Genomic DNA, 12,770 nt, shown 5'->3' on the forward strand with positions numbered 1-12,770 from the left:
ATTTATTATTATTATTATTATGATCCTTTGATACGGCAGAGAAATAGCGGTATAGTACAATGAAAAATACTTCACTTCTTACATCACATGACTGATATCCATTTTAAATTCTCCAATAGCTCCAAAAACAGACAATATATTACTCCATACAGTATTATGGCCACCGCATATAGTCCCTCATACAGAGTAATGAGGCCCATATATTTCTCCATACTAAATCATTGGTCCCATATAATGTTCGATACAGTATATGATGAGCTCCACATAATGCTACAGTATATGTTGTTCACCATGGATGAAGCTCCAGTGTCTTATGGGCCCAAATAATGCTCCATATATAATGGGCCCCATTTCTAATGCTCCAGTGTATAATGGGCCCTGTAAATGCTGCTCCAGTGACTGATGTCCACCTTTGGAATGCTCCAGTGTATAGTGGGCCCCATATATTATTCTCCAGAGTATAGTGCTCCCCAAAAATTGCTCCCAACCTTTAAAACAATTAAATAAGTCTCCTCGCTAGGGAATCCCTGTACTCTGGACTCCTTGTCTTCCCCATCTTCCATCTCTCTGCACTTGGACTGTTTAGGCAGAGGGCGTACAGACGTGATGTCATCACGCTCTTTGACCAGAATGTCACTGTCAGGAAAAGTGTTTGGTCTCCGGGGGCAGTATGGTTGCAAAGCTGAACCTTAAAGGAATGTCCAGAAGGGCACCACCAGGAGTGGAGCCTGCGGCTTAATTGGACTCAACATGGGCAACCTCAACCATGCCATCCACAAAAAAGCTGCACAGATTGCAAGCTTAATTCCGTTAAAGAACGAGACTCAGGCATGCCCCCGCGGTCTGCGTCCAGCTTACTAGAGGGACATGCAAGGGTCTGGCACGCGAGATCGGCCAAAAACAGGTCTGTCATGCCCTTACATGTCCGGGGCTGCACGCGTGCTACAATGAAAGGACCAGCGTGTATCGCTTACAGGTGTAGATAACACGCTGAACCCCGTTAGTGATGGGGATCTGGGATTACAATTCTTCCCCGTGAACAAGCATTTCCCAGTAAGTGCAGGTCAACCGTAATTCCAGAATTAGGCCTAAACGGCATTCCAGAAAGAATGTGAAAAATTTAAGTGTCCAAATCACAGGTGCTGTAGCTTGCTTAACAGCTGGGTTCCTCTGCTGAGTAGCACACAGTTCTTACATAAACAGGCGGCATAGCTTGGTTCACGGGTGGCCAACTCTGCTGAGTAGCATACACAGTTACTAGGCCCAAAGTATTAAGTGGTGTAAATGCAGTCAAAAACTGGTTCTTTCATAAACAGGCGGCATAGCTCGGTTCAAGGGTCGGCTCCTCTTCTGAGTAGCAGACACAGTTACTAGGCCCAAAGGGATTTTCAGGACAATATTAAAAAATTATTAGAAACACACACGGTGTAGCTCCTTCACAGGTGTACTACACCGCTGGCTACCAGACACGGCTACTATGCCCTAAAACTGTCTATTATCATTGAAAACCATTATTAATGTGAAAAAAAGATACGCTTTTGTTTAACGAAACGTTCTCGAACGGAAACTCGAACAGCCGAATTTTAATCAAAGTGTTGTAGTTCGACGAACGGATCTAACACCGCCCAAAACAGCTAGAATTTGAACTTGGCCAACAGTTCCACTCAAACACCACTCATCTGTAATCAGGAGGCAGACTCAGATGGTCTCAGGCACAGTATGGATTCGACAAGATTGCAGAAAGTTGAGAAAGGGTTCAGTATCACCGGATAACAGGTATATATAGCATAGTTTAAACATTTAAAATATCCGTGTTTATTTCTGGAGTATAACAAAGACACTCACAGCCTCAGTATGGATTAGACAAGAATCTAAAAAGTAGAAAAAAGGAAATGTTTATGAAGCGTACACCAGTATACACTGTTGGGGTATTGTTAAATCTTCATATATATTTCTGTCTCAGTAAGACAGTCCAGACTCTCCGCAAGAGGAAACGAGATGGATAAAAGTACAGACAAAGTCGAGTGATTGCAGAAATTTAGGAATTACTAATCACGGGAAAAACTCCCAGGAGAATTCTCAGAGGAGATGCTGACCCTCAATTACTTTGTGTGTGGAGACAGCGAAAACAGTTGTGAAGAAATTGTTGCTGTATCGCAGTACCGTTGATCCCATCACCGTTACTCATCTCCATCAAATTTTGATCACAAGGAGAGATGTAGACATGGTCCTCACTGCCTATCATGATCTGTCAGGTAACTTTGGAGTGCAAAAGACACAAGCCACAGGCTGTAGGCGATGCTATTCAATTGGCATGAGAGGGCACATTTAAAAATGTGGGCAGGAATGTCACACGTCTGTGAGTAGGAAAACTGTGAAAGCTGATGATAAACCACCACTGCATCTCATTGTGAGTCGACGTCCATAACAAATGGAAGCCATTGATCATCTGAAGATAGAGCCCAGCAGGACAGGGCGTAGCTACGTCTTAACCATCATCTATCAGTTCACCAAATTTGTAGTGGCAGTCCCAGTGAAGGATTTAACAGCCCAGACTACACAGTGGTGGAGCAGGGAGAGGTAAGTATTTCAAGTGCTGGGGCTCTGAGCCAGCAGGGGGGCCCACTCGTGGGCGGCGGTACTGGCACAGGGCCCCTCATAGTATGCCGATGTGTCTGATGGCGGGTGTGCACCCCCACCATCAGAGACACTTGATTGTACTATGAGGGACCCTGTGCCAGTGCCGTCGCCCAAGAGTGTGCCCACCCACCTGTCCTGGGAAACGGCACTCGCACAGGTGCGTGCGCCAGGTGGTGACCCTGGCCCTGTGGGGGAGGCAGCCCAGTTAGGGAGGTGGAAAAAATGGCATATGTTGATGTTGGACATTCAGCAGCTGCAAATGGAGGAATTGGAGAAGTCCGAGGAAGAGGAGGACAAAAGCAAGCTATTTTTCTGGCAACCTATGTGTCAGCAGGGGAAGGTGGGTCAAAATCCTTTGAAACCCATGCATGGTTCATTTTAATGAAGGTTAGATCATCAACATTTTGGGTCGACAGACGGGTCCTTTTTTCTGTCAGGATTGATCCAGCAGCACTGTAGACTCTTTTGCATAGCATACTAGCAGCAGGGCAAGCGAGCTCCAGTAAGGCATATTGTGCCAATTCAGGCCAGGTGTCCAGTTTACTGGCCCAATAGTCAAAGGGGAATAACCTGTGAGGGAGAACATCGATATGGGAGAAGTAATTTGTAACCATAGATGACAACTGCTGTCTCCTGTCACTTTCAATCGATGCAGTATTATTGTCACGGTCACGAGTGTGTCTGGGCGCAGGTGTTACCGCAAGGCGAACCCATAACACACGTGACCCTGGATACAGCGCCTCCAGTGGGGCGAATTTAAATAATAAAACGTGCAGATGGATACACCGCCTCCACCTGGCGAATTTAGGTATTACACGTTAATAAACATTCTGGAAACCCCGCCTCCAGTACGGCGAATTTAAATAATAAGGGGGACCTGGGAAACATTAACAGTGGTGGGCCCTGCGATAGGGAAAAGGGAATTGGAGACCTCCTGAGCTCCCCTGAGCCAGCGTCCCTGCACTCCTAACGTTCCCTATGCCGGTTTCGCACCGGGCGCCGCACGCGTACCTCAACGCCCTAGCTCGCCCTGACCTTAAACCCTCACTAGGGAATAGGTCGGTGCGAAAACTAATCCCACCACTGCACTAATAACACACATGAGGGAAAGAGACAATACAGGGGGACACCACTTAGCTTTATGCTCTGTGCTTATGCTCCTGCAACAGAGCCCTCCACCTGCGTGCGTCTTCTCCTCCACCCGGATCCATCACCATAACAGGATCCTGCACCATAGAGCAGCCGTGGAGCAGAGTCCACCACCAGTTGCTGCTGCTTAGTAACAGAGTCCCAAAGACGAGTTCAGCTTCTGACACGAAGTCAAGCATGCTTGAGTCCAGCTCAGCAGCCAAGTCCCATATGGTGAGTGCCACTCTCCAGTCGCCACTCCACCAGTCCATGCAGACACTTCCCGCTGACACCATCACTGCGACCCCACCACGCCATGCCAGCCCTTCGTCCAGACACCATAGCTGACACACGTCCCCCCTGGCTAAGCTGCGCAGGACTCATCCTCAGCTCCATCCTTCCACCAGCTCTCACCAACTCAGAATCAATGAATGAATCAATATCACCAGCAGTCATTACACACCCTGAGACTCCTTAATAGAGCCCCACACCTGATTCCTAATTACGTGCACATTAAACTGAAACCTAAGGTGCGATACCACTAACCACCACCAGGGACAGTCAAGTCACCTTGGCAACTTGCAAAAAGGAAAAAAAAGTTCACACAGTGCTTTTAAAACGGTCAGATCACTTCAGATCATGACAATTATCAGTCGTATGAGCGGTACTTGAAAAACCAGTCCACAACATGGTCATGAAACCCGTCTCCAACGCCACTTCGGATGTGTGCACCACGAACACCTCTTCCATGTTGCACCCTACGTTTCGTGTGAGAACCATCACCGCTGCTGTGTGCTGGGAATGCCTTAAACAAACGGTTTACCAGAGTTGCTTGTTTGTTAGCCAATATTAGCTCTAGGTTCTCCTGTGGCATGAGGTTTTGGAATTTGCCTTTATAGCGTGGATCCAGGATGCTGGACAACCAGTAGTCGTCATCGTTCATCATTTTGGCAATGCGGGAGTCCCTTTTTAGGATCTGCAAGGCATAATCACACATGTGGGCCAATGTTCCAGGTGTCAATAATGCACTGCGAGTGCTGGGTGGAGGAGCACTTTCTGGCAAATCCACATCCCTCCAGTCATGCACAAACCCTGTACCTGACCTTGCCACGCCAACATTTTCTCTTGCCCCCTGAGAAGCATCCTCCTCCCCTAAATAATCATCCCCATCATCCTCGTCCTCCTCCTCTTCTTCCTCTACCTCGTCCAGGAGAGTTCCCTGAGCAGACAATGGCTGACTGTCATCAAGGCTTCCCTCCTCCTCTTCCTCTTCGGCTGCAGACGCCTTCTCCTTAATGTGCGTCAAAGTTTGCATGAGCAGACGCATAAGTGGGATGCTCATACTTATGATGGTGTCGTCTGCGCTTACCAGCCGTGTGCATTTCTCAAAACACTGAAGGACTTTACAGAGGTCTTTCAGCTTCGACCACTGCACATCAGACAACTCCATGTCTGCCCTCAAACTGCCTGCCCGTGTATCCTCCCACAAATGCATTACAGCCTGCCTCTGTTCGCACAGCCTCTCAACCATGTGCAGGGTGGAGTTCCACCTTGTTGCAACGTCGATAATTAAGCGGTGCTTGGGAAGGTGGAGCAATCGCGGCAGTTTCTGCATACGACTGGAGTGTACGGGCAACCGGCAGATGTGCGATCACAGCCTTCGCACCTTATGGAGCAGGGCTGTTAACTACGGATAATTATTGAGGAAGCACTGCACCACCAGGTTCAAGGTGTGAGCCAGGCAAGGTATGTGTCTGAGTTTTGAAAGGGCTATGGCTGCCACAAAATTCCGGCCGTTATCACTAACTACATTGCCTGCCTCAAGATGTAGACTGTCCAGCCATGACTAAGTTTGTCACTGCAAGTAGTCGGCCAGTACCTCCGCGGTGAGTCTGTTGTCGCCCAAACACATCATCTTCTACACAGCCTGCTGACGTTTACCACTAGCTGTTCGATAGTGGGACACCTCGGGTGCAACACTGGCAGCTGCGGATGGAGTTCTCGTGCGACTGCGTTCTGTGGATGACCTTTCGCCTCTGGAGGAGGTGGAGGGTCGAACGCCTACAGCCAACTGTTTCCTATACCGTGGGCTAGGCAGCACTGTCCCACCACCGCTGTCCCCTGTGGACCCTGCATCCACCACATTAACCCAGTGCGCAGTGATGGACACGTAATGGCCCTGGCCATGCCTACTGGACCATGCATCTGTTGTGAGGTGCACCTTTCCACTCACTGATTTCTTGAGTGCATTGACAATGCGGTCTTTCACATGCAGGTGGAGGGCTGGGATGGCTTTTCGAGAAAAGAAATGTTGACTGGGTAGGTCATAGCATGGTACTGCATAGGCCATGAGCTCGCGGAAAGCTTCACTTTCATCCAACTGGTAGGGCATCATCTCTAACGAGATTAGTTTGACAATGTGGGCGTTCAAACACAGTGTACGCGGATGAGAGGATGAGTACTTTCTTGTCCTACTCAGAGTCTCTGGTAGGGTGAGCTGGAATTGAGAGCTGCATATGGTGGAACTAGCGGTGGACATGGCGGACTGAGAGAGGGTTGGTGATGGTGGTGTTGCTGATGGCCTAGATTCAGTCTTTCGTAGCAATAACATTGTGATTCCCTGACTGCTTTGGCCTTGCGACGACACCTCATTTGCTGCTGGTGGTGTGCTAACCGGTGGGCTTACAGTGGGGGTAGCGATGTAGCGTTGCTGACTACCTTCATTTGGAGCAGGTGCACATGTGGTACGTGAGGTTTGGTAGTCCGTCCAAGCTTGCAAGTGCATGGTGGTTAAATGTCTAAGCATGCAACTGGTATTCAAATTTCTCAGATTTTTTTAATTTGACCGTCTGGCCAAGCTGTCCTGCAACTCTTTTGGTTTTTCAAAGAGGAGATCCAAAAAGGGAAAAAAAAACAAAACACCTGGCTCCCGCGCTGCTCAACCCTCAAATGGAGGAAATCCAGTAGATCCGACCTGAGGAAGAGGTAATGGAATGGACCTCGAAACGCGTTGTCTTTGTATGTACTATGAAATAAAGCATTGATATTGGAACCTACTCCTAGAATCTACTGGATTTCCTCCATTTGAGGGTTGAGCAGCGCGGGAGCCAGGTGTTGTTTTTTTTTTTCCCTTTTTGGATCTCCTCTTTGATTAATGGAAGCAGACGCTGTCTGTCTACACCCTCCTGCTGCAACTTCATTATATGGGATTGAGCGTATTTAATAGTTGTGGCATTACACAACCTCTGAAGGTGAGTACCCTGAACAATTCAATTTTTACTTATTATATCTGGTAAAGCCCTATGGGCGCGCTTTTGTGGTTTCTTTTTTCCTCTTTTGTTTTTTGTAACCCGTTTTTGGACTGCTACGGGCCTGCCAGATAACAGCTGTTGCGATGTCGATGCCTGCTGCGGATCCTCCTCCTCTTCTGAGCTATTGGCAGTGGCACCCTCTTCCTCTAATGGATGGCAATCTGGATCAACAACTGGGTCATCCGTCACCTCCTCTTCAATTTCATGTGCACCTTCCTCTGTGTCACCGTGTAAGGTGGTATAGTATGCGGGAAGGGGCACCCGAGTCTCATCAGGGTCAGATTCTGGCTCGGTACACTGCGAGGACAATGTAGTGCTCTGAGTGAATGTACCAGCAGAAAAATCTAGCAGTGGCTGTGCATCAGTGCACTCCATGTCAGATTCATCTTGGACTGGGGAATTCACGATTTGACTTGATAACCCAGGCATGGTATGTCAAATGAGCCACATGGAGAAATCTGTAGTGTGGCCTGTCGCATCTTTCACTTTTGGTTGGGGTGAAGGACACATGGAAAGGTGTTGTTCCTGACCAGGAGCCTCCACTGACGACTCAGTGCTTTTATTTTTTGAAACTTCAGAAGAGGAGGCGATAGAGCTGGAGGCTGTGTCAGCAATGTAAGCCAAAACTTGTTCCTGAAGCTCCGACTTTAAAAGCGGTTTACCTCCTTCCAGAAAAGGGAGCCTTTGAGGCCTTGTGGAGCCAGATGATGACGCAGGCTCAACACCTCCTGCCTTAGGTGCTAGTGTGCTTTTGCCACTACCAGCAGATGCAGCACCACCACCACCACCATGAGTACCAGTTGGCAACCCCCGCCCACGTTCACAGCCTCTTCCACCATACTTCCTCATTTTTGGGAAAATGTACCCAAAATACCACCATCTATATGGTACTGTAAAACAAGGTACAAGGTGTATATAGTATTGGGGAGAATTTGAATCTCCCTAGAGATTTTAGGAGGCTGAACTATTATCTCAGGCCCACTATAGATTACACCTCAATTTAACAGGCTGAAATTGGATGGTGTATGACAAAGTACAAGGTGTATATAGTATGAGGGAGAATTTGAATCTCCCTACAGATTTTAGGAGGCTGAACTATTATCTCAGGCCCACTATAGATTACACCTCAATTTAACAGGCTGAAATTGGATGGTGTATGACAAAGTACAAGGTGTATATAGTATTGGGGAGAATTTGAATCTCCCTACAGATTTTAGGAGGCTGAACTATTATCTAAGGCCCACTATAGATTACACCTCAATTTAACAGGCTGAAATTGGATGGTGTATGACAAAGTATAAGGTGTATATAGTATGGGGGAGAATTTGAATCTCCCTACAGATTTTAGGAGGCTGAACTATTATCTCAGGCCCACTATATATTACACCTCAATTTAACAGGCTGAAATTGGATGGTGTATGACAAAGTATAAGGTGTATATAGTATGGGGGAGAATGTGAATTTCCCTACAGATTTTAGGAGGCTGAACTATTATCTCAGGCCCACTATAGATTACACCTCAATTTAACAGGCTGAAATTGGATGGTGTATGGCAAAGTATAAGGTGTATATAGTGAGGGAGAATTTGAATCTCCCTACAGATTTTAGGAGGCTGAACTATTATCTCAGGCCCACTATAGATTACACCTCAATGTAACAGGCTGAAATTGGATGGTGTATGACAAAGTACAAGTTGTATATAGTATTGGGGAGAATTTGAATCTCCCTACAGATTTTAGGAGGCTGAACTATTATCTCAGGCCCACTACAGATTACACCTCAATTTGACAGGCTGAAATATGCAGGTGTATGACCAGGTACAAGGTGTATATAGTATTGGGGAGAATTGGAAGCTCCCTACAGATTTTAGGAGGCTGAACTATTATCTCAGGCCCACTATAGATTACACCCCAATTTAATAGGCTGAAATTGGATGGTGTATGACAAAGTACATGGTGTATATAGTACTGGGGAGAATTTGAATCTCCCTAGAGATGTTAGGAGGCTGACAATGATGCTCTCAGTCCCAAGTATGGCAGCAGGCAGCCTAATAAGCAGGACTGCTGCACACAAAAGTGTGGAAAAATGAACGCTTGGTAACTGTGCAGAAAAGAGGGAGAAAAGTATTTTTGCTTTTAAAAAAGCAGTTTGCACAGCAGTGTGCAAACAGCAATGCAGCTATCAGGGAGCCTTATAAGGCAGCCTAATAACCAACAGAGCTGATGCACAAAAATAGAACCTCCCCTGTCACTGCACACAAAGTGTTGTAAGTGGAAATCGCTACCAGCAGTAGCAGTTTTTGGGTTCTTCTTCCCTGCCTAACGCTCTCCCTTATTCAGAATCAGCAGCAGCAACCTCTCCCTCCCTATGCTAAGATCGGCAGAAGTAAGATGGCGGTCGGCGTGCACGCCCTTTTATAGCCCCTGTGACGCCACACAAAGCAAGCCAATCACTTGCATGCCCTTCTCAAAGATGGTGGTGACCGCTGCCCATGTCATCACATTGCCCACAGTGTGCGTCCTCCATCATTGGCTGAAAAAGGGCGCTGGAAGCATCATTTGAAACGCGACTTTATCGCTCTGGTCGCCGACCTCATGGCCAACCTCACGCTATGGTCGGGTTTCGTTTCATGAAACCCGACTTTAGCAAAAGTCGGTGACTTATGAACTTGACCGACCCGTTTTGCTCAACTCTACCTATCGCATTATATTATGGGGGAGCATTATACCCCTATGGGGGAGCATTATACCCCTATGAGGGAGCATTATGGGGGTGCATAGTACCCCTATGGGTTATATTATACCCTAATGGGGGTGCATTATACTGCTATATATGACTATGGGATGCATTATACAATTAGAGATGACTCTGGGGCAATATGCAGAGACATGAGGTAGAATGCGTGGACACGTGGGGTCCAGAATGTGGGATATTATTACTATAGGGGCTAATTAAAGGATATTATTTTTGAGGTTACTGTTTTCAGTGTGGGGGAGGAGAGGTCCTGTCACTATGCATGGCGACATGGTCGCTTTTTTCATCTGGCGTAGTATAGAAGTTGGGCAAAAATAGGGGAATGTACTATAGATTACTGTTATTTTATGCAGAGACGAGTCCTGGCTGGAAGAAGTGATCATGGTCTGAACTGGATGAAGAAGAGAAGCGAAGATGAAGGACTTTAACTAGAGATGTCACCGGTGAGTCAGTGTGTTACCTGCACACTGACACTATGTACTGTATACTATATACATAGCTCCTGTGCATAATGTCACTAGTGATCACAGTATTACCTGTACACTGAAACTATATACAGAGCTCCTGTGTGTAATGTCACAGGTGATCACTGTATTACCTGTACATGGACACTGTATACTAAGTACAGATCCCCTATGTATAATGGCATTAGTACTATGTTTTTATTTTATTAATTATCAGTATTGTAATATTCAATCACTATATGGTGGTAATATGTGATATGGTCATGATGTGGTGGCATTTGTTCCTTGTATGTGCTATTATTCGGTCACTATGTGGTGGTAATATATGATCTGGTCATGATGTGGTGGCATTTGTTCCTTATATGTGCTATTATTTGGTCACGGTGGTGGTATTATGTTGTCTAGTTATATTGTGGTGGTATTTATTCCCTGTATGTGGTAATATTTGGTCACTATGTGGTGGTAATATGTGATCTGGTCATGGTGCTGTGGTATTTTTCCCTTGTATGTGATGTTAATGGTCATTTTAAAAAAATGATAAATAAAAATATACCTAAAATTGTATTGGATATTTTAACAATTATTTAATAAGTTGCAGTAGAGTAAAGCCTGGCCAGAAGAGACCACTTTGTCGTGGAGGGGGGGATTAAAAAATCTTTTGGCCAAAACAAAAGCTGCTGGCTATGTATGTGATCTGGTGATGTATAATTGGTGAGGATATGGTGCAGAAGTGAAGTTTTTCTAAGAGAGGTTGGTGGGACCGTGGAAGGTCCGAGGGGTAGAGGTGGGGCTATGGTGGAGCCTGCGCAGAGTTTCAAGGGGGGCCCCGAAAATTTTGCAAATATGGGGCCCCAAAATTCCTAATGGCAACCCTGCAGTGGTGACTACCACCCAGGATCAGACAGCTGAACCTACAGCCAGAGCCATTTGTCAGGACTTCATTCGCATATATGGATGCCCAAAGTGAATTCACTACGACCCAGGGTCCTGCTTCCAGGGGCAAGTGACGAACAAACTGTACTGCATCCATGGAATCAACAAATCCCAAACCAAACCATATCATCCACAGGGGAATGGGAATTGTGAGCACTTCAACCGAACCCTGTTGCAAATGTTGCGGACCCTGGAAGAGGACAAGAAGATGAAGCGGCTCAAATTTGCCTCTGAGTTGTTGTGGGTTTGCAATAATTGTTTCCATGCGACTGCTAGTAACACCTCTTACATGCTACTGTTTGGCGGAGACCACTGAACTGGAGCTGGAGGCAGAGGATTCCTGTTCGGGCAGTAGTCCTAGTGCCAGGATCCGAGAACACAGTCACATATTTCAGAGGGTAAGGAAGCTGGTTGAGCAGAAGCTTCAGGAAGTGGAACATTCAAGTCGATCCTCGATGTCAGATGGACCACTTCAGCCAGGGGACCATGTGTTGATGCCGGTCAAATGATCCGGAAACAAAATGCATCATCATTGGGAGACAGTACTCTACCGAGTGGAGAGGAAGAATCACCTGAAAAACCCAGTCTATGAGGTTAGACATGAAGGGGATGATGCCACCTCAGGTGTTGCACAGGAATATGCTGTGACCCTGCTCTTCTGAAGCAGAAGACCATACCAGGCAGGGGCCCCAACTGAAGTGGCTGAGGTCCACAATGGGCAGTCTTAGAGGAAGAAGAATAATGGTTAACAGGGTCAAAAACTCAGAGTCGACTTACCACACCCAGTGTTTGAGTCTCCAAGTACCCCAAATGCGCCTCTGCAGGAAGAGCTCTTCAGGACTGAGCGAGCCAATGCCGGGATTACCCCTAACCAGTATGCTCAGGATGAATTTGTTTGATCCCAGAAGACCCAGGAATGCACGCAATTGTTGGCTGACATCGGCCTACCTGTGGGGAAACCTCAAACTCAAAAAGAATTCACTCACCCAAGGACTGGCGAGCACAAAGGGGGGAAGAAAGTAACAAAGTGATGAGACCACTGGAAAATTAGTGCAAGATGTGCCATTAATGAGGAAAGACTGCTATCTGCTGGCCAGCCAAAATCAAGCGGAACCAAAGTGCGCTAGAAGATTTGCAGGATTAAGGACCTTGCAGGGCCAGACTGGCCATCTTGCAATTCTGGCAAATGGCAGAAGGGCCTGTCTGGTTGTGGGCTGCCTTATCTGCTATGTTGCTAACAGAATCGGCTTCCTCAAGATGCGCATACTTTTAACAGTTGTGACGGAGCACAAAGTCACTGGCTTCGTCACTTACCCCAGCCAGCTGTGGGCGTCCCTTCTATCTTCGGCCTGCTGGAGTCTAGCACTAAGCAAGGAACATTGGCGGTGCAAAGATCCACAGCGAGAATGGATAGAAGAGACAGACACTGCGGAGGATGAGGAATCTCGATTAGGTGAGTATAGGGATTCTTTTTTTGGGAGCTCTGGGGTACAATTGCACTATATAGGGTGCTGACAGTTGGACCATCATAGTATATAAG

At 46.8% G+C, this 12,770-nt stretch overlaps 1 protein-coding gene across 1 annotated transcript in view; it reads right to left on the bottom strand.

Moving 5' to 3' along the window:
* Positions 1-12,770, bottom strand: part of LOC141082449 (gastrula zinc finger protein XlCGF66.1-like) — a 533,652-nt gene that overhangs the window by 370,321 nt on the left and 150,561 nt on the right. The gene's annotated exons all lie outside the window — the stretch shown is intronic.

The sequence above is a fragment of the Dendrobates tinctorius genome, unplaced genomic scaffold (assembly GCF_039654945.1).
Source record: "Dendrobates tinctorius isolate UK_male_01 unplaced genomic scaffold, ASM3965494v1 ptg000017l, whole genome shotgun sequence".
Lineage (NCBI taxonomy): Eukaryota > Metazoa > Chordata > Amphibia > Anura > Dendrobatidae > Dendrobates > Dendrobates tinctorius.